We start from the raw sequence: 24,044 nt of genomic DNA on the forward strand, positions 1-24,044 counted from the left end.
TATAGACTGAGCTGCGCACAGCCATTCTCAAGGCAGCTTCTGAATCAGTCGGGTACACCAAAAAACATCACAAAGCCCTCCTGTCCAACCCAGACTCCACCACTCTCCAATTCTCCCTCTCCCAGGCTTAAGCAGAGACCCAGCGTACTCTCTGTGCCATTGAGGACAACTGGTGGGACCAAAAGGCAGATGAGATCCAAAGCCTCGCGGATGCAAAAAACACCCAACACCCCATAACCCTTGTCAGGTCTGCCAAGGGCAACACGCTTTTCAAAGACCACCAAAGGATCTTAGAGAGATGGCGGAGCACTTCGATAACTTCCTCAACCACACCAACCCCACAGACCTGCTCAACCTCGACAAACTCCCAGACATCCCACCAATTCAGAGACTACACATCCCACCAAAGTTCTCTAAGGTCTGAAAAACAACAAGTTCTGGACCCGATGGCATCCCAGCTGCGATCCTGAAGCATGGGAGATACCTCCTCCTTGCATCTTCTCATCAAGTCTATCTGGCTGTCCAAAACCATCCCACAGGACTGGAAGGATGCAAATGTTGTAGTTATCTACAAGACGAAGGGTGACAAAGTGGCTTGCGGCAATAGCATTCGACACCATCAACCGTGAGATACTCAGGCAGCAGCTCACCAAACTTGGGGTGCCACCCAAGTTTCTGAGCATCCTAAAACTGTCACACCCTGATCTGTTTCACCTGTCCTTGTGCTTGTCTCCACCCCCCTCCAGGTGTCGCCCATCTTCCCCATTATCCCCTGTGTAGTTATCCCTGTGTTTTCTGTCTGTCTGTTGCCAGTTCTCTTGTTTGTTCAAGCCCTACCAGCGTTTTATCTCAGCTCCTGTTTTTCCCTTGTCTCTCTTTTTCTCGTCCTCCTGGTTTTTGACCTTTGCTTGTCCTGACCCTGTACCTGACCACTGCCTGTCTCTGACCCTGAGCCTGCCTGCCGTCCTGTACCTTTGCTCCACCTCTGGATTACCAACCTCTGCCTGACCTAAGCCTGCCTGCCGTCCTGTATCTTGGCCTCTGTTCTGGATTATCGACCCCTGCCAACCTTGACCTGTCGTTTGCCTGTCCCTGTGGTTACAATAAACATTGCTACTTCACACAGTCTGCACTTGGGTCTTACCTTGATGCCTGATAAAAACAGTTCCATGAAGGAATGCTTGCCAGAGTGGTGCTTAGTGGGCTTCAATCAGAGCCCTTCAGTATGGGGGTATGGGTCAAGCAAGGATGTGTCCTGGCTGCAGTCCTATTCAACATGCTCCTTGTTGCCGTCAAACACCTGTCAAACAACTCCCTCAGCTCAATCGACAGAATCCAGCTACAGTACCATCTGGCTTGAAACTTTTCAACCTAAGTAAGACACCTCCAAGCCCACACAAAAACCAGAACCCTTACCCAACAGATCTTTGAACAGCAATATACAGACTCCTGGCTCACACTGCAGAATCCATGCAACATGCCCTCAACTTGAGGTGCATTCAACAAGGGAAAACGTTTACGAACTTTCGCAAACACTAAATAAAATATTTGTAAAAAACTCTGTTGCCAACATTAGCTAACAGTTTGAAAAGGTTGTGTGTGGCAAATGAACATTTTGAAGATGGAGTACAGTGGAAGCGCTAATGGTGAGTAAAGGCACTATTTGTCAATTAACTTGTAATTAAACACTAGCAAATGTTGAATGTTGTTAGTTATGATACATTGTATTGTGATGCTCAATTTACTTTTTTTGTATTTAGCAGAGAAACTAGATAGCTACGTTAGCTAACTAGAACATAAGCGACCGCGTCTCACTAGCTAGCTAGATAGCTTAGCTGTGTAATGTTAGCTAGGCAAACTGTTATCAAATGTAATTTATTTTGTTGTATTTCAGGATTTAAATGGACCTACTCATCTGTAATGCTGCTATCGATACATGGAGACAAATTTGAGAGCCCTGTGTTCAAAAAGAGAGAGGCCTGGGAAATTGTAGCTCAAATGGTGCAAGAGAAAAGTTATACTGTGACCTGGGAGACATGCGATGCGAAGTGGAGGAGTCTGAAGCACAGGTGTGTGTTGCTATGTATCAACCTCTCTTTGACTTTCTCCTCTTTCTTTTCCTTTGTCCTCTTTCTTTCCAATTGCTTCCCTTGTTCACTCACTATTTCAATGACTTACACACACATGGAAAGAGAGAGAGCAGGAGCTGCTGCTTAGTGTCATGTAACTATTGTTAATGTTCATTCAGGATGCCAAATTGTATGTCACAGGTACAAGGCCATCATTGATGGTCATCAGAAGACTGGGCAGGGGAGAAGGAAGTGGGAGTTCTACTCCATCATGGAGGAGGTCGTCTCTGGTTATCCCAGCAGTCATTAAATCATATTTTCCCACACACACAAAACTCATACTGTCACCCACAACACCCCCATCCCACACCAACCCCAACATCAGTACACACACAACATACAGCACACAATACTAATTACACTGTCACTCAACCCAGCACCTCCGCAGACACCCCACACACAGCACGCTACAGTAACACTGATGCACTCTCATCCTCTCCCTCTGCTACAGCACCTTATAACTCTCATGCCAACACCACTCCCCATTCTCAACCCAAAAAGAAGACCAAAGGAGATGCTCGAGGCAAAACTGGACAATATCATCACACTTCAGAAACAGACAGTTCAAGCACAGAATGAGAAGAACAATATTCTTAAACAGTTTACCGCTGCAATCCAGAATTTCAAAGAACAGTAGCCTAAATCTATTTATTTATTTATTGTTTAATTGTACACTAATAATGAATTATCCTGAGATTTTCCTTGTTCGTATGTTTAATTGAAATTGTTAGTAACTAATTGTTTTGGAACATGTTTTATTCAAATGGAAACTTAAATAACACAAACGCATAAATACATGTGTGGTTGGGTATTAATGTGTGTGTGTGATTGTAGAACAGCTGCCCTTTGGGGGTCTGGGGCAGGGTCAATGGGGGCCTCCACTGGTATTTCCTCCATTATCCCTTCATGGATCAGGACCAAGTTCTGGAGAACACATGCACTGGCAATCCCATGGTACTTTGTTTAGAAGGCACATGCCCAAGTGTAGCAGTCTCCTCCACTTGGGTATCCCAAGCGCCCTCTCAGTGTGTCCAGGTGTTGAACTGTGAACCTGGTTGAAATGCTTTCGTTCATCTTCAAGGTGGCCGTTGTTTCTCAATGGGACAATTAAATCCACACTCAGGGAGTATGCAGAATCCCAGAGCAGATGGAATTGGGTTGGTCTCCAGGTGGGCCTTGAGGTCGCTGGTCCTTTACACTCTGACATCGTGCACAGAACCAGCATTCCCTGTGTAGATGTTTGTAAAAATGAGCTGGCTGTAGCACACTACCTAGAGTTCAATGGGTCCACCTCTATGAGACACCAGAGGAGCCAGGTCTTCACACAGTATCTGGAACAAATCAAAATAAGAATCTGTTAGCTCTGTCCTTCAGCTGAGAACACTTAACAATCTTGAGTAATCTGTTATTCATTGGTGTTGATTTACTGCCCAATTGCTATGCAAAATCTGCCAGTAGATGGCAGCAGTAGCCTATTGATAGTCAGTTTACAAAGGTTTATAGTATCTTAAATAGTAGGCTGTAATTTATGAGGATGGTGTTACTAAATTAATTAATGGTAAATCACTACTTTTTAAATCTGGACTCTGAAACATCATGTATTTGCATATGTTTTGATGTATATAGAGATATATATTTTTTTATTATTCATTTTTACATTTTAGTCATTTAGCAGACACTCTTAACCAGAGTGACTTACAGTAGTGAGTGCATACATTTCATACATATTTTTTTTTCCCCGTACTGGTCCCCCTGTGGGAATCGAACCCACAACCCTGGCGTTGTAAACACCATGCTCTACCAACTGAGCCACACGAGACCCGTGTTTTAATTTAGTTGCATAAGAGGCAATTCTACTGACCAAACACAACGCAAATGAAGACTGCAAAGCTGTGGTTGGCTAGCTAGATCATCTTTTTAATTTTTTTTATTTCACCTTTATTTAACCAGGTAGGCCAGTTGAGAACAAGTTCTCATTTACAACTGCGACCTTGCAATGAGGCTGGGCTTGTTTGTATTATGATTGATTTTATTTTATTCAGGAAATCAGACAGCCTTCAGACATTTTTAAAGAGGAGTATGCACATATCATAAATAATACATCTAATGCAAAATATAATATGCAAATGTGGTGCAAATTACCTGGAAGGCCTCCTGACCCATCTGAAAGGAGTGGTCACTGTATGAAGGGATCACCTCCTCCACATAATTCAGTATTCTACCAGACTCATCTTCAATCCCATATATAGCAACTGCTAGTAGGGGAAACAGTGCTTCAATAGGATCAGGAACAAAATCTAAAAAAATATTACACAATTGCTCCAGCAAGAACAGCTGCTCTTCTTGCTACATCCATTTCAGTTTTGCCAAGAACTAACAGAAATGGAACGTTGAAAACGTTCAACATACTCTGTTCAAAACAAACTCATAGTTCGCAGCGAGCATTCACAAACCAAATCCTTGTTGAACACACTTCTGGTCTCCTCCTACCTCTCTGTCGGCTTCCAAGTCAATACGCAGAAAACAGAAATAATTGCTTGACTCATCTACAGTACATCCCCCAGTGTGCCCTTCAAAGTGGTACCCCATTTCATCTACCTTCGTGCTGCCCTCTCCCCTATGTGCTCCTTTGGCAACAAAATCCACACTCTATTTAGAATCCAGCACATCCTAGGGCTAACCTGGGAGGACAGATTACCCAACACCGAGATCCTCGCCAACACCAAGTCTTCCTGCATTGAGGTAAGCATGGTTAAACGAAACCTTTACTGGCTCGGCCACTTGATGCGCATGCCTGATCACCGCCTCCTCCGCTGAGTTCTCTACCTCCAACTCGATGCAGCCAAACGCTCCGCTGGAGGTCAGAAAAAAAACTTTGACTAAATCCCTCCAGCCTGGAAACCTTAGCACTGGTCAGGTGCACCTAGCAGTATACCTGTGCCAGAGGGATTCAGCACCTAGAAGACACCATCTTACAAATGAGATGCAAGAGACGCACCACAATACGCAGCTGGGATAATGCAATCCGACTCCACAACCAGATGAAGTGACACAAGCACCAAAAGATATAACCCACCCCTACCCCAGCGTCCCCAAGAGGAGCACCATCATCATGGTCTTCGATGGACAACCAAGATGGTGTGTGTGTGTGTAGACATGTGTTTGTGTGTTTGTTTATGTGCGTGTGTGTCATACTAATTTAAAAATCAACGAATAGTAGGAAACTACACAATCACGCATGACGTATTCTCAGTATGCAAAAATATGTTTTATCGTGTGTGGATTTTTGAAAATCAAGTGTGGTTTAAATGCAAGGATGTTATACTCATTTCGGCTCTTCATCTAGAAGAATTTGATGGACACTTTTCCACATTGCATTGGAAGAGGTGGGCTGCGAATGATAGGCCCTAGTTCTCTTCAAGAAGCCAAACAACAAAGCTAGGCTACATAATTGGGAAGATGATGAATAGCAAAGCTTCTGCGGTGGTGTTTAAATGTAGGCTAAGTCATTTTTTTTCTCTTTAAAATGATCACGAGTAGCCTTTTGCGACGTAGACCAGATCTTTGAAAATAGAAGTGGGTTTTTTTCTCATTGAAAAGTGTGTCTTGTTCTCTTGGCTTTCCTCAGAGCTTTTAAACTGAACACCAAACCTCTTTTATTTCTGAATGTGTCTGCACCAGGGACTCGGGATGTGGCTGCGTTACTGATGTTATGTTAATCAGGCCTTTTGATTTGAACATATGGATTGCTTTATTTTTGTAGGCTAGGCCAGGGTTTCCAAAACTCGTGGATTAAGCCTCAGCAGTCATTCTGATCTCATTCCCAGAGTTTTAGTTTATTATGTTGCTGTCCAGCGGTTCTGAATTTGCCATGCACCCAACTGTCCAAGATTGTCTATGCACTAGCCTTTTGATTTTAACATTTGAAAAGATTTGGTGTGTGTACTAGGATATTATTTAATTTATATATGCACATTGGTTTCACTAATGAATATGTTGAAATTGGACATAATTATCTGTTTCTCTCTTCAGTTTTTTTAAATAGGATAAATGGGCTACATATATATACAATATGGACTACAGTATATGCCTAAACCAGCCTGAGTAGTCCTATAACTCCATTCCTATTGTATTCAGAGTTTAGATAAATTAATCCAATTGGAAATGAGCTATTATCAGGGATGGATGTCTGTTGAATTTGGAAAAATCAACCCGCACTCGACCCCGCCCCACCTACTCAGCCAGTCAGGAGCCGCTACTGCTTTGTTGCGGCTGTGGCATAATATTTTTACTAAACGGTACTTGTTAAATAGTACACGAAGATGAGTACATGAACTCAGCAAAAAAAGAAATGTCCTCTCACTGTCAACTGCGTTTATTCTCAGCAAACGTAACATGTGTAAGTATTTGTATGAACATAACAAGGTTCAACAACTGAGACATAAACTGAACAAGTTCCACATACATGTGACTAACATAAATTGAATAATGTGTCCCTGAACAAAGGGGGGGGGTCAAAAGTAACAGTCAGTATCTGGTGTGGCCACCAGCTGCATTAAGTACTGCAGTGCATCTCCTCCTCATGGACTGCAACAGATTTGCCAGTTCTTGCTGTGAGATGTTACCCCACTTTTCCACCAAGGCACCTGCAATGTCCCGGACATTTCTGGGGGGGGAATGGCCCTAGCTCTCACCCTCCGATCCAACAGGTCCCAGACGTGCTCAATGGGATTGAGATCCGGGCTCTTCGCTGGCCATGGCAGAACACTGACATTCCTGTCTTGCAGGAAATCACGCACAGTGTGTAATAGGCCTCATTCCTTCAACGATAAATGCGAATCCGACCATCATCCCTGGTGAGACAAAACCGCGACTCGTCAGTGAAGAGCACTTTTTGCCAGTCCTGTCTGGTCCAGCGACAATGGGTTTGTGCCCATAGGTGACGTTGTTGTCGGTGATGTCTGGTGAGGACCTGCCTTACAACAGGCCTACAAGCCTTCAGTCCGCCTCTCTCAGCCTATTGCGGACAGTCTGGGCACTGATGGAGGGATTGTGCATTCCTGGTGTAACTCGGGCAGTTGTTGTTGCCATCCTGTACCTGTCCCACAGGTGTGATGTTCGGATGTACCGATCCTGTGCAGGTGTTGTTACACGTGGTCTGCCACTGCGAGGACGATCAGCTGTCCGTCCTGTCTCCCTGTAGCGCTGTCTTAGGTGTCTCACAGTATGGACATTGCAATTTACTGCCCTGGCCACATCTGCAGTCCTCAAGCCTCCTTGCAGCATGCTTAAGGCACGTTCACGCAGATGAGCAGGGACCCTGGGCATCTTTCTGTTGGTGTTTTTAGAGTCAGTAGAAAGGCCTCTTTAGTGTCCTAAGTTTTCATAACTGTGACCTTAATTGCCTACCGTCTGTAAGCTGTTCGTGTCTTAACGACCGTTCCAGAGGTGCGTGTTCATTAACTGTTTATGTTTCATTGAACAATAATGATTAAACCCTTTACAATGAAGATCTGTTATTTGGATTTTTACGAATTGTCTTTGAAAGACAGGGTCCTGAAAAAGGGATGTTTCTTTTTTTGCTGAGTTTATTTAGCAGTTTAAGTATGTAGTATGCTAGTATGGGTATTCGGACACGGCAACTCTCAGGAAACAGAAAAGCTCTGTCCATGTTTGTCAAGACTATCTACCTTACTCGAGGATAGCTGTCCATTTCCTCTGCAGTTAGTGAAACAGGATGAGAGACAGATACAGAGTGTTTACCAAATGACAGCCTATTCCCTATATAGTGCACTACTTTCACTGCATCAAATACCCTAGTTTCGCTCCTAATATTTATTATCCTTACATCTCTGAAGACTAGACACTTCCATGGCAGTCGGAAGAACTACAGTCTTTTAACTCTGAACACTACCCCCCCAATACACCCTGGTCAAAAGTAGTGCATTAAAAATGGAATAGGGTTCGATTTGGGATGGACACACAGTATGCCTTCAGGACAAATGAACGTTTGAAACCATTCACTTCATCCAGGGAGAACCTGTGTCTGTTATCCATCTACAGGGATGTTGCCTAACAAGAAACGATATATCCCCAAGTGCAGGATGAAGTGTATCCTAGGCACTGAAGTAAGTTTAGCATTTTTCACCCTAGTGTTTCAAAAGTTAGGATTTGGGAAGGGTAAACACATCCTAGATATTCACCGGTTCTACTGCAAGTAGAAGATTAATAGCATACAGGGCAGGCTATGCAACAGAAAAAAGTAATTGATGGAGTTAATAATGAACTTAGAGGACTCATCATGGATATAACATGGATGCCCTTTGTATGGACATTGCCATTGGGGGCTTCCACCACCAATATTAGCTTTATGCTTTTTTCAAATACAAAAGAAGAAGAAAATGTACTTCTTTAAAATGGAGATGGCCTCAATGGCACTGCCCTTGTTCTCACAGACACCATACTGAAACATACAAAGATGGGTCCTCTAACTAACTCTACAGACCAGACTTGAATGTAACTCGTTCAACTACTATAGCTGCCTTGAACGCAGCTCCTCTATTACCTCAACATGCACCAGCTACAACTCATTATCAATCAGCCTCCACACCTATATCTGACCAAGCTAACATTCCTCCTCTCTGTTCTGCAGTGCATTTTGTGTTACATGACATTGAAATAGAAAAGGTTAATTGATTAAGAAGAGAAAAAAAGGATATGTTTATCTTTGCCAATGGAGCAATTCATACCAGTACTTGTGGTGATTACAAGTTAGTTAGTGTGATGATGGTAATGAAATTCTATTATAGTCAAATGTATTTCGGGGATTTTTGTACACTCACTTAACTTTTGCTAGACTGCATTTTGCACCAGTTTTTTTTTTAAGTTGGGTGAAATGTAAAAGCTCAAATTAAGACCACAGACTAAAGGTGTAATTAAGAAAGATGTTTTGATCAGGAAAAATTTGTTCTCTATCTCTACATATATCTCAGGTAAAATGTTGACCTTTCCACAAGAGACCAACACAGCTCATGTGAGACTGACCTATAGAAATTCACTGCCATCACCGTTTGTCTCCAGTAAACACTGACATCTCTCACACTGAAACTGAACAGTTTTTATTTTTATTGACTAACTTATTAAAACAAATGGATGGTATAGTTAAGTATTTTTTCTACTTGTAGGGTGGTATCCATGACTGACCCTTAACCATTTCTCACCATGCTTAACCGTTTCTCTATAGGTCTATACAGGTACTTTTGTCATCTTTAAGAGGATGTTGGCAGGTGAGATCGAACAACGTTCCAAGAACGGCGCAGCAGTCTTTGATGGCCAGGACTACACCCTCAACACATGGCATTGTATCTGCTCCACTTTGGCCTCAGAGGGCTTGGACAGCTGTTACTGCACGGAAAACCAAGCACCAGGACATTCCTCCAATCTGAAGCCATCGAAGAAAAAACATCATCCTTGGACAGGTAGGATTAGTACAAAACATGGCTGTTTTAAATGAAACCCTATTCCCCATAGTGTTACTCTTGGCCACATACGGTAGAGCTCTAGTGAAATAAAGCATTCAACACTGAACAGAACAAGAGCATTCTATTACTGAACACATGTTGCTGTTTCAGGAGCAGGATACGTTTGGCAGGCTTTTCACCCGGCAGCAGTCGTTCATTGGCCTGCTGACGGATGTCCACATGTGGGACAACATGCTGTCTCCCTGTGAGATCCAGAGGTACACTAACCAGACAAACTTCACCCCTGGAAACGTTCTCAACTGGGGGGCCCTGGACTTTCTGACTACAGATTGAATACTGCTAGAGAACAAGAAGTCAGACTGTAACCATGAAAACGTTTACTCAACCAAATGAAGTTTCTATCATGCTTTCAGGTAACATTCTGCAAATCTTAATCGAAATGCCACAACTACTTTCAGGATGGCTTATATCAGTTGTGCTGATATCGGGTGCAACTTTCACTGGGGATGACGGGAACATGACCCCACCCACATTCTTAAATTACATTTTTTTTTTAATGTTTCCCTCTATCATTGCACTGTGATTCGAAACATGGTACTAGTGTGCTTTATGACCATGCAAATGCCTCAGAGTGGTCAAGTAGGCTGGTTTCAGAAGGCCAGCATCCCAGAGTAGCCTCTTCACTGTTGACGTTGATACTGGTGTTTTGCGGGTACTATTTAATGAAGCTGCCAGTTGAGGACTTGTGAGGCGTCTGTTTCTCAAACTAGACACTCTAATGTACTTGTCCTCTTGCTCAGTTGTGCAACTTGGCCTCCCACTCTTTCTATTCTGGTTAGAGCCAGTTTGCGCCGATCTGTGAAGGGAGTAGTACACAGCGTTGTACGAGATCTTCAGTTTCTTAGCAATTTCTCACATGAAATAGCCTTCATTTTTCAGAACAAGAATAGACTGATGCGTTTCAGGAGAAAGTTCTTTGTTTCTGGCCATTTTGAGCCTGTAATTGAACCCACAAATGCTGATGCTCCAGATACACAACTAGTCTGAAGAAGGCCAGTTTTATTGCTTCTTTAATCAGAACAGTTTTCAGCTGTGCTAACATAATTGCAAAAGGGTTTTCTAATGATCAATTAGCCTTTTAAAATGATAAGCTTGGATTAGCTAACACAACGTGCCATTGGAACACAGGAGTGATGGTTGCTGGTTGCTGATAATGGGCCTATGTTTAGCACACAGGTTATTCTGGCTGACCTCTATAGTCCTAAAAGTGATGACGCTCAATTTTTCACTGACCTCATTGCAACACTTCCCGACCTTAACTCTCATCATTTGCTATTGGGTGGAGATTTTGATTGTGTATTGCATCCAAGTCTAGACAGATCCAGACTGAAGCCCAACATTGTCATTTCAAAATCAGATGCAGTAATCAACTCATTTCTAGAATCCTAAAAGTTGTCTGATCCATGGAGGAGCAATCACACTACTAAACAGTACTCCTTTTTTTCTCCAGTCCACCGCTCATACTCTAGGATTGACTTTTTCCTGCTGGACAATAGAACTCTTCCTTTTGTAACTAATAGCCAATATCACAGCATTATTATCTCAGACCATAGCACTGTCCAGCTAGATAACCGCTTTCCGGACAGTAGTGTCACAACGGGCATGGTGACTTCACCCACTACTACTATCCTGTAGTGCCTTAAAAAAAACATATCAACTCACATTGATGTCTTTTTACAGATCAACTGCACCACTGACGTGTCTCTCTCTACTGTGTGGGAGTCGTTAAAAGCATATCTAAGGGGCCAAATTATTTCGTACACAGCGTATGACAACAAATAGCGCACCAAATGCTTATCGGAGCTATCTCAACTCATTCTAGATGTGGACAACAGATAAGCCTCTTCTCCGACTCCTGAACTCTACAAAGACAATGCTACACCAATCGGAATTTGACAATCTTTCCACTAAACAAACGGAGCAGCTTCTGTTTAAGTCAAGGCAAAAATTCTATGAACACGGAGAGAAAGTTCTTACCAGCTTCAACAATCCGCTGCTAGCAGCACCATACCTGAAATCTGTGTTGCAGCTGATTTAACTTCTACCAATCCCAAAGAAATCAACAATCAATTTAAGCAATTCTATTCTGCTCTCCTATGCATGCATTTCTAGACAATCTGGACATCCACTGTCTCAATTCAGATGAACAAACCAACATGGATGCCTCAATAAGTGATGATGAAGCTACTCTGGCAATCCAGTCCATGCAGAGCCGTAAAGCCCCTGGGCCTGATGGCTTTCCTATTGAATTTTATTAAGCATTCTCCTCTAAATTATCCCCTATTCTCAGCTCAATGTACAATGAAATCCTTTCTAGTCAGAAACTGCCACAGACACTTACCCAGGCGACTATTTCGATTTTGCTTAAAAAAGACAAGAAACCCATAGACTGTGGCTCATACCGCCCTATAAGCCTTTTGTACTGCGATTATAAAATTCTCACAAACGTCCTCTCACGCCGTTTGGAGACAGTGATGCCAAATATAATTAACTCTGACCAAACTGGATTTATCTCAGGTAGGCAATCTTTCTATAATATGTGCTGGCTATTTAATGTTCTTTATTCTGCCCACTCAACTCTACAGCCAGAGGTTGTCATCTCTCTTGACACTGAAACGGCTTTCGACCGGGTTGACTGGGAATATCTATTTACAGTACTAGAAAGATTTGGCCCGTCATTCCTTTCATGGATTAAGATTTTCTACTCGTCCCCAGTGTCTTCTGTTCGCACCAACATTGTTACCTTCAGCTACTTCCCTCTCCAGAGGGGGGGGTAGCCAGTGTTGCTGTCTACCCTCTTTCCTATTTGATATGGCTATTGAGCCTCTTGCTATCGCCCTGCGGGCAGAGGAGAGGATTAAGGAGCAACATAACTCAAAGGTGTCCTTACATACATGCAGACAATCTTATTTTATACATCGCTAACCCTGTGCAGTCTATACCCTACAGTGGGGGGAAAAAGTATTTGATCCCCTGCTGATTTTGTACGTTTGCCCACTTACAAAGAAATGATCAGTCTATAATTTTAATGGTAGGTTTATTTGAACAGTGAGAGACAGAATAACAACAAAAATATCCAGAAAAACGCATGTCAAATGTTATAAAATGATTTGCATTTCAATGAGGGAAATAAGTATTTGACCCCTCTGCAAAACATGACTTAGTACTTGGTGGCAAAACCCTTGTTGGCAATCACAGAGGTCAGACGTTTCTTGTAGATGGCCACCAGGTTTGCACACATCTCAGGAGGGATTTTATCCCACTCCTCTTTGCAGATCTTCTCCAAGTCATTAAGGTTTCGAGACTGACGTTTGGCAACTCGAACCTTCAGCTCCCGCCACAGATTTTCTATGGGATTAAGGTCTGGAGACTGGCTAGGCCAATCCAGGACCTTAATGTGCTTCTTCTTGAGCCACTCCTTTGTTGCCTTGGCTGTGTGTTTTGGGTCATTGTCATACTGGAATACCCAATCAGACGCATTTTTAATGCCCTGGCTGAGGGAAGGAGGTTCTCACCCAAGATTTGACGGCACATGGCCCTGTCCATCGTCCCTTTGATGCGGTGAAGTTGTCCTGTCCCCTTTGCAGAAAAACACCCCCAAAGCATAATGTTTCCACCTCCATGTTTGACAGTGGAGATGGTGTTCTTGGGGTCATAGGCAGCATTCCTCCTCCTCCAAACACGGTGAGTTGAGTTGATGCCAAAGAGGTCCATTTTGGTCTCATCTGACCACAACACTTTCACCAGTTATCCTCTGAGTCATTCAGATGTTCATTGGCAAACTTCAGACCGGCATGTATATGTGCTTTCTTGAGCAGGGGGACCTTGCGGGCGCTGCAGGATTTCAGTCCTTCACGGCGTAGTGTGTTACCAATTGTTTTCTTGGTGACTATGGTCCCAGCTGCCTTGAGATCATTGACAAGATCCTCCCGTGTAGTTCTGGGCTGATTCCTCACTGTTCTCATGATCATTGCAACTCCACGTGGTGAGATCTTGCATGGAGCCCCAAGCCGAGGGATATTGACAGTTCTTTTGTGTTTCTTCCATCTGCAAATAATCGCACCATATGTTGTCACCTTCTCACCAAGCTGCTTGGCGATGGTCTTGTAGCCCATTCCAGCCTTGTGTAGGTCTACAATCTTGTCCCTGACATCCTTAGAGAGCTCTTTGGTCTTGGCCATGGTGGAGAGTTTGGAATCTGATTGATTGCTTCTGTGGTTAGGAGCACTCCCTTTAAGAGTGTGCTCCTAATCTCAGCTCGTTACCTGTATAAAAGACACCTGGGAGCCTGAAATCTTTCTGATTTGAGAGGGGGGTCAAATACTTATTTCCCTCATTAAAATGCAAATCAATTTATAACATTTTTGACATGCGTTTTTCTGTTATTTTTTTGTTGTTATTCTGTCTCTCACTGTTCAAATAAACCTACCATTGAAATTATAGACCGACCATTTCTTTGTCAGTGGGCAAACGTACAAAATTAGCAGGGGATCAAATACTTTTTTCCCCCACTGTTTCTCTTGGACATGCTACAATGTTTTGGGACATTCTCTGGTTATAAGTTAAACCTAACAAAAACCGTGCTCCTCCCCATTAATCAGTTAGCAGAAGGAACTGGGTATGCCAATTTCTCATTTAAGGTCTTTTTGGGGATAAAGATCACACGCTCATTTAAGACGTTTCAAAACACTCATGGAGCGCACTAAGCAGGATTTCTAAAGGGGGTGTCTCTTCCCATTTCATTAACGGATCCCATTAATTATGTTAAGATGACTGTACTACCTACTGTAGGTTTTTGTACTTATTCCAAATGATTCCCAGTTTTTTTTAAACAACTGGACAGCTACATTTCCAACTTAATTTGGAATAAATCCAATTCATGAATGATATAGGTATATCTAGAGAGACCTAAGCCCGCGGGCCTAGACAATTTTTTTACACTACTACTGGTCAGCAAAAATATCTAAATGTGTTTATTGGGTTTCTACATTTGAAAACAAGGATGGCCCAACTTGGAACATCATGGAGTTACAGTCAAGCCTTCCAACTTCTCCGGTCTCGCTCCTGTGCTCCCCAATGCCCATGGACCTTGGCACCAATGTTTTGAACCTCATTGTTAAGAACTCCCTTAAAATCTGGTCCCAATTCCGAAGTCACTTTAGCCTTAAACAAGCAAGCGGCTTCTCTCCATTAACATCTAATCATCTCTTTCCAGCATCACAAATTGACATGGCATTCCAGTTCTGGCATAGGAACGGTCTGGTCTTCTTTTGTGACCTATTTGTTAAGACATTTGTCTCATACGATACTCTGAGGGTTGACAATATTCCCAATACCCACTTTTAGATGCCGGCAATTAATCCACCTTCCTTTGCAGATACAAAATCTGCAGGGGAGCAAGACATACAGTTGAAGTTTACATACACCTTAGCCAAATACATTAATTCGGTTTTTCACAATTCCTGACATTTAATCTTTGTAAAAATTGCCTGTCTTAGATCAGTTAGTATCACCACTTTATTTTAAGAATGTGAAATGTCAAAATAATAGTAGAGAGAATTATTTATTTAAGCTTTGATTTCTTTTATCACATTCCCAGTGGGTCAGAAGTTTACATAAACTTAGTATTTGGTAGCATTGCCTTTAAATTGTTTAACTTGGGTCAAATGTTTCGGGTCGCCTTCCACAAGCTTCCCACAATAAGTTGGGTGAATTTTGGCCCATTCCTCCTGACAGAGCTGGCGAAACGGAGTTAGGTTTGTAGGCCTTCTTGCTCCCACATGCTTTTTCAGTTTTGCCCACAAATTGTCTATGGGATTGAGGTCAGGGCTTTGTGATGGCCACTCCAATACCTTGACTTTGTTGTCCTTAATCCATTTTGCCACAACTTTGGAAGTATGCTTGGGGTCATTGTCCATTTGGAAGACCCATTTGCGACCAAGCTTTAACTTCTTGACTGATGTCTTGATGTTGCTTCAATATATCCACATAATTTTCCTTCCTCGTGGAGCCATGTATTTTGTGAAGTGCACCAGTCCCTCCTGTAGCAAAGCACACCTACAACATGATGCTGCCACCCCCATGATTCACGTTTGGGATGGTGTTCTTCGGCTTGCAAGCATCCCCCTTTTTCCTCCAAACATAACGATGGTCATTATGGCCAAACAGTTCTATTTTTGTTTCATCAGACCAGAGGACATTTCTCCAAAAAGTATGATCTTTTCAGTTGCAAACCGTAGTCTGGCTTTTTTTATGCGGTTTTGGAACAGTGGCTTCTTCCTTGCTGAGCGGCCTTTCAGGTTATGTCGACATAGGACTCGTTTTACTGTGTATATAGATACTTTTGTACCTGTTTCCTCCAGCATCTTCACAAGGTCCTTTGCTGTTTGTTCTGCGATTGATTTGCTCTTTTCGCACTAAAGTACGTTCATCTCTAGGAGACAGAACGCGTCTCCTTCCTGAGCGGTATGACGGCTGCGTGGTCCCATGGTGTTTATACTTGTGTACTATTGTTTGTACAGATGAATGTGGTACCTTCAGGTGTTTGGAAATTGCTCCAAGGATGAACCAGACTTGTGGAGGTTTATAATTTTTTTTCTGAGGTCTTGCCTGATGTATTTTCATTTTCCCATGCTGTCAAGCAAAGAGACACTGAGTTTGAAGGTAGGCCTTGAAAAACACAGGTACATCTCCAATTGACTCAAATGATGTCAATTAGCCTATCAGAAGCTCCTAAAGCCATGACATAATTTTCTGGAATTTTCCAAGCTGTTTGAAGGCACAGTTAACTTAGAGGTTGTAAACATCTGACCCACTGGAATTGTGATACAGTGAAATAATCTGTCTGAAACAATTGTTGGAATAATTAAATGTGTCATGCACAAAGTAGATGTCCTAACCGACTTGCCAAAACTATAGTTTGTTAACAAGAAATTTGTGGAATGGTTGAAAAACGACTTTTAATGAATCCAACCTAAGTGTATGTAAACTTCTGACTTCAACTGTAGGTTGCGAGCTACCGATGATATATGGCAACAAAGTATTGACCGTATCTACACATCATTTTGCTGCTAGCTCACCGCCTTGTCCTCTTTCACTGGAAGTCTGCAAAGCCACCCTCTATGCAGTGGGTTAAGGAGGTGATGTCATCTCTGCCTCTGAAGAAGGTTAAGACACACTGTGCATGGGTCCTGACAAAAGTTTGACTTAACCTGGTCCCCAATTATACAATACGTGGAGAGCCTGTCTTTTACTTTGTGTAACTTGTGTAGTTTGATAAGCAGTCATGTCTGTTCTAGTGGCCATTTGTGCTGATAATTTTTATTGAGGTTATTTTTTTCTAATGTTTTTCTTTCCTATTTAACTTACATGTATAGATTCCTTTTGTGGCTGGGTGGTTTGGAGGGAGTGTAGGGTGGCTGGATGGGAGAATGAGGGGTTGGGGTTGTACTGTTTTTGTTATATCTGAATCTATAAATAAAGTAATAAGGGGAAAAAAAGTTGTCTTTGTATTTTTTTTTAATAGTTGTTCATTTGTTAGGCTATATTGGTTAAAGGTGCAACATAATATTGATAATTCAATTATCTAATTCAGTCTTATCAATCACATAAACATATTGATCTTTTGCCTATCTTGATGAATGTGGGTATTTTTGCTTACTTTTTATTTTAAATAGAGATGGCTAGAAGGGCCATGGGTCATATTAGATTGTGTATAAATACAGGAACTTAACTTTAGATGCCCCAAAAAAATGGGAAACACTTATGTTCCTCCTCACTTGTAAAACCAAAGTTGCGCCCCTGGCTGACAGTATTCTATAAACTGACACCCTGTAGCCAAAAAAATTTACACCAGCAATCTGATATGAGAATAACACATCAACCAGTATTGTGTACTCTTGTCAAAAGCAGAATGTTAACAGAAGGCCTCCTATTATCTGCAATTTTAGGTGCATGTGGATAGTGTTTACTCTGAGACATGCCATTAAGTTATCCTGACAATTACACCTCACCATTGTTACAGCCCCCACCCCCCTTTGTCTCTTATGTCCTGTTTCTTTGCTCTGTCTCGGGTGCCCAATGACTTATACCTCTCAGTCAATACCAATTTGCATCTGAGTCAGTGTGGTGCATTAGCAATGGTTAAATCCATCACAATCCTTCAATTATAAGGATGTGGAACTAATTGTCAGTTCGTCTTTATGGGACTACTCGCCATGCTCCACTCTCAATCTGTGTACCTTCATCTCCGCTGATTTACCAGCTGACAGTACAGTACACGGGTGTTGTGATTCAAATGTTCAACTTTAGCTACAACCAATGTACAAGTTGTAAACATTGAACTTACGGATGGCTCATGCCGTCTTGCTCGACAAAAGCCCGTCGTTTTTTGTGTTTCATATACTGTACAAGAATACAAGACCCAGCTGCTATCGCATTGGTGTCTATGGGAGAGCCACCCCATAATTAGACTGGAACGGTGACCTTTTTTTTTTATGGTAAATGGCCTGAGTAAGACATCTTCATGTGTCCACTATCTTTTGCTCTAGGTGCACAGATCCACAATACTTCGCTCAAAGCTAGTCTACATCGATAATATTACATTTACATTTACATTTTAGTCATTTAGCAGACGCTCTTATCCAGAGCGACTTACAGTAGTGAATGCATACATTTCATACATTTTTTTATTGTACTGGCCCCCCGTGGGAATCGAACCCACAACCCTAATATATTTAAGGTTGGCTACTTTATTGCCGGGCCTATCAGGCCTCTATTTTCAATGCCATTCTATTCAACTTTTATTAGAAAAGGTTTTTGTTTAGTATGATGTTTTAGAACTTTTATGTAGCCTACTGGGGTTTTCACCACCATATTTATATTTGTTCAACAACACATTCAGGTCAAGCTCATACAGGTTGCAGCAAATGCCTACAGACATTTTCATGGAAGTGGTCACTGTATGTCGGGATCACCTCCTCCACATAACTCAGTATTCTACCGGACTCATCTTCAATCCCTTCAATAGCAACTGCTTGTAGGAGAAGCATTGCTTCAATAGGATCGGGACCAAAATCGAAAAAATCTTCCTCAATTGATCCAAATGCAGCAAGAACAGCTTCTCTTCTTGCCACATCCATTTCAGTTTTGCCAATACTAGCAGAAACAACAGAAATGGAACGTTAAAAACGTTCAACAAACTCATAGTTCGCAGCGAGCTTTCGCCAACCAAAGCTTTGTTGAACCCAACTCTAGTCTCCTCCTACCTCTGTGTCAGCCTCCAAGTCAATACCCAGAAGACAGACATAATTGCTCAACTCTCATCAACATCCCCCAGTGTTCCCCTTCAAAGTGGTACCCCATTTCATCTACCTTCGTGCTGCCCTCTCCCCTACGTGCTCCTTTGGTAACAAAATCCACACTCTAGAATCCAACGCATCCTAGGGCTAACCTGGGAGGACAGATTACCCAACACCGAGATCCTCACCAACACCAAGTCTTCCTGCATTGAGAGAAGCATGGTTAAACAAAACCTTCACTGGCTCGTCCACGTGATGCGCATGCCTGATCACCGCCTCCCCCGCTGAGTTCTCTACCGCCAATTCAATGCAGCCAAACGCTCCGCTGGAGGTCAGAAAAAAAAATTCAAAGACCACAGCAAGGACCTGCTGAAGCGCTGCAACTTAAATCCCTCCAGCCTGGAAACCCTAGCGCTGGACATGTCCACCTGGCAGTCAGTGGAGGCTGACTAAGGGAGGACGGCTCATAATAATGGCCAAACAGATCGAATGGAATGGCATCAAACAAATAGGAAACCATGTGTTTGATGTATTTGATACATTCCACTTATTCCACTCCAGGCATTATCCCGAGACCGTCCTCCCCAATTAAGGTGCTACCAACCTCCTGTGCTGGCAGTACACCTGTGCCAGAGGGGTTCAGCACCTGGAAGACACCATCTTACAAAGGAGATGCAATAGACGCACCCAGAGACATCAATATGCAGCTGGGATAATGCAATCTGACGCCCCACACCGCTGCACCAGTGTCGCTCTCGCATCGGCCAACACAGCCAGATGAAGTGGCACAAGCGCCAAAAGTGCTAACCCAGCCCTACCCTCACGTTCCCAATGGGAGCACCGTCGTGCTCCCCAACCAAGATGGTGTGTGTGTTTGTATATGTACTAATTTAAAATCAACAAATAGCGGGAAACTTAGCAATCGTGCATGACGCATTCTCAGTATGCAAAAATAGGTTTTATAGTATGTGGATTTTTGAAAATGGGTATGGTTTAAATGCCAAGATGTTACTCCTTTCGGCTCTTCATCCAGTAGATTTCGATGCAGACTTTTCCACAATGCATTGGAAGAGGTGTGCTGCGAGTGATGGGCCCTAGTTCTTCTCAAGTAGCCAAACAACAAGCCTAGGATTGTTAATTGGGAAGATGACGAATAGCAAAGCTTCTGCGGTGGTGTTCAAATGTAGACTAAGTTTTTCTCCTTAAAATGATCATGAGTAGCCTTTTGCGTCATAGGCTATATCTTGGAAAATATACTTTTTTTTTACCTAAAAGTGGATTTCTGTTTTCTCATTGAAAAGTGTTTCTTAATCTCTTGGCTTTCCTCAGAGCTTTTAAACTGAACACCAAACCCTCTTTTATTTCTGAATGTGTCTGCACCAGGGACTCGGGATGTGGCTGCGTTACTGATGTTATGTTAATCAGGCCTTTTGATTTGAACATATGGATTGTTTTACTTTTGTAGGCTAGGCCAGGGTTTCCAAAACTCGTGGATTAAGCCTCAGCAGTCATTCTGATCTCATTTTAGTTTATTATGTTGCTGTCCAGCGGTTCTGAATTTGCCATGCACCCAACTGTCTGAGATTGTCTATGCACTAGCCTTTTGATTTTAACATTTTAAAAGTTTTGGTGTGTGTACTAGGATATTATTTAATTTATACATGCACATTGGTTTCACTAATGAATATGTTGAAATTGGACATAATTATCTGTTTCTCTCTTCAGTTTTTTTAAATAGGATAAATGGGCTACATATATATACAGTATGGACTACAGTATATGCCTAAACCAGCCTGAGTAGTCCTATAACATTCCTATTATATTCAGAGTTTAGATAAATTAATCCAATTGGAAATTAGCTATTATAAGCGATGGATGTCTGTTGAATTTGAATCCACCCGCACTCGACCCCGCCCCACCTACTCAGCCAGTCAGGAGCCGCTTCTGCATTGTGGCTGTGGCATACTGCATGCTTTTTACTAAACGGTACTTGCTAAATAGTATGCCACGATGAGTAGTTAGTATGAAGCTTAAGTATGTAGTACGCTAGCATGGGTATTCGGACACAGCAACTCTCAGGAAACAGAAAAGCTCTGTCCATGTTTGTCAAAACTATCTTTATCTCGCCCGAAGATAGCTGTCCATTTCCTCTGCAGTCAGTGAAACAGGATGATAGAGATGGCAACCTATTCCCTATATAGTGCACTACTTTCCCTTCACAAAATACCCTAGTTTCACTCCTGGTAATTATTATCCTTACACCTCTGAAGACTAGACACTTCCATGGCCGTCGGAATTATCTACAGTCTTTTATCCCTGAACACTACCTCCCCATACACCCAATGGGACCTGGTCAAAAGTAGTGCACTAAAAAGGGAATAGGGTCCGATTTGGGATGGACACACAGTATGCCTTCAGGAAAAATGAACGTTTGAAACCATTCACTTCATCCAGGGAGAACCTATGTCTGTTATCCATCTACAGAGAAACGATATATCCCCAAGTGCAGGATGAAGTGTATCCTTGGCACTGAAGTCAGTTTAGCATTTTTCGCTCTAGTGTTTCAAAAGTTAGGATTTGGGAAGGGTAAACTCATTCTAGATATGCACCAGTTCTACGGCAAGTAGAAGATTAATAGCATACAGGGCAGGCTATGCAACAGAAAGTTAATAGATGGTGCTAATAATGAACTTAGAGGACTCATGGATATAACCCATTTTGTATGGACATTGCCATTGGGGGCTTCCACCACCAATATTAGCTTTATACTTTTTTCAAATACAAAAGAAGAAAATTGACTAAAAACGAGATGGCCTCGATGGCACTGCCCTTGTTCTCACAGATGCCATACTGAAACATACAAAGACAGGTCCTCTAACTGACTCTATGGACCAGACTTGAACGTAACTCTCAACTAGCTCCTCCGTTACCTCAACATGCACCAGCTGCTACTCATTGCCAATCAGCCTCCACACTGGTCCTCACTCTCCTTAATCACCATGACTTATACCCGACCAAACTAACATTCCTCCTCTCTGTTCTGCAGTGCATGACACTAATATAAAAAGTTAATTTAAATTAATTACAATTATCCTTACCCAATATGGAGAACTTATTACTAGTGCTTGTGGTAATATAGTCACTGATAACAGTAATGAAATGTGACAGTAAATAATAAACGTATTTTTTTAGTGTTGGGGCTTTTGTTTGCTAATTTTTAAAGCTCTCGCTAGAGTGCACACTTTGTAGCAGTTTTTCTAAGTTGGGTGAAATGTATTTAAGACTACATAAACTAAAAAGTGATATTAAAGATTTTTTGATCAGGAAAAACTTGTTCACTACAATCTGTCTGCAGACCTCTCTGGTAAAATGTTGACCTTTCCACAAGAGACCAACACAGCTCATGTGACACTAATGACTTCTAGAGAAATCTCACACACTGAAACCAAACTGAAGTTTTTTTTACTAATGTTCAACTTATTAAAACAAATTGATGTTATAACCTTTTGCAAATTGTATGCTGCATGAACCATAACCATTTCTCACCGTGTTTTTCCCTGTCCCTCTACATGTGTCTCCAGGTTTTTCACAAGTCTCAGAAGGAACCACATCCTGTTCTCCCTTGCCACACCTATAGATGATGCTTTTGTCATCTTCAAGAGGACAGCGGCAGGTGAGATCGAACAACGTTCCAAGAAAGGCGCTGCAATCTTTGGATGGCCAGGACTACACCCTCAACACCTGGCACTCTATCTGCGCCACCTGGGCCTCTGAGACAGACCTTGGACAGCTGTGGCTAGACGGCAAACCCAGCACCAGGAAATTCCTCCAATCTGAAGCCATCAAAGGAAAAAACATCATCCTTGGACAGGTAGGATTAGTACAAAACCATGGCTGTTTTAAATGAAACCCTATTCCCCATACAGTGCTACTTTTGTCCACATACGGTAATTCTCTTGTGAAATAAAGCATTAAACACTGAAAATAAGTTTTTATTTTAACCTTTAACTAGGTAAGTCAGTTAAGAACCCATGAACAAGAAGGCATTCTATTACTGAACACATTTTCCTGTTCCAGGAGCAGGTTAAGTTAGGCTGGCTTTTCGCCTGGCAGCAGTCGTTCATTGGCCTGCTGACGGATGTCCACATGTGGGACAACATGCTGTCTCTCTGTGAGATCCAGAGGTACACTAACCAGACAAACTTCACCCCTGGAAACGTTCTCAACTGGGGGGCCCTGGACTTCCAAACTACAGACCGAGTACTGCTGGAGAACAAGCAGTCTGACTGTAACCGATCAAACATGTAATCAACCAAATAAATTAAGTCAAATGAAGTTATGCTGTTGGGTAATGTTCTGTAATTGAACATTACATGTAACATGTAATTCAGTTGTGTGGACAATATACCATACATTGTCATGCACCCTAAAGCAGACAAAAATGAACACCAGCAATCTGAGAATAACACATCCACCAGCAATATGTCAATGAGTAATATACTAACTCTTGCCCAAAGCAGAAAATTTAACTGGAGGCATCCTATTATCCACCATCTACAGCAATATGTATCTGCAATTTTAGGCAGGTAGGATTGGTATTCAACATCTGAGACCATACTAAGATAATGGCTGTGTTCAAGCAGCTAATTTTGTCCCCATAATGAGAAATGCTTTAAAAGGTGGTGACCAAAGATGAAGAGTTCATGCAGGGTGTTTACCATTAGGGGAGGGGGGAGTTAGTTCCTGTCTACTTAATGGAATGGCTCTCCCACAAACCCTAATATGATAGCAGCTGGGTCTGATCTATCTAGTTAATTGACTTCAATTAAACCAGCAAGTGGGGTGTTTTGCTTCCTCTTCAGTCTCTGGCGGTGACCAACGATGGTTGTCACCGCCTTTCAAAGTGTTACATTATCGGAATAAAAATCAACTGACTTGTACCTACATTTCGACTTGCATAAACATAAAAAATCCTTGTGATGAAAGGTCATGCAGTTTTTTTATATTCGCCTTCAAGTCACTGCAGTTGCTTCACAGCAACATGCCGTCATCACCTGCATGGTGGGAAGCACTAT

General features: G+C 42.2%; 1 non-coding gene and 1 pseudogene across 1 annotated transcript; one reads left to right on the forward strand and one right to left on the reverse strand.

Annotated features, from left to right (window-relative positions):
- Positions 1-298: 298 nt before the first annotated feature.
- Positions 299-23,835, forward strand: LOC106580520 (serum amyloid P-component-like; annotated as a pseudogene).
- trnav-uac (transfer RNA valine (anticodon UAC)) lies at positions 3,874-3,950 on the reverse strand. The gene has a single exon. It is a non-coding gene; the product is annotated as a tRNA-Val (tRNA).
- Positions 23,836-24,044: the final 209 nt, after the last annotated feature.

The sequence above is a fragment of the Salmo salar genome, chromosome ssa02 (genome assembly GCF_905237065.1).
Source record: "Salmo salar chromosome ssa02, Ssal_v3.1, whole genome shotgun sequence".
NCBI lineage: Eukaryota > Metazoa > Chordata > Actinopteri > Salmoniformes > Salmonidae > Salmo > Salmo salar.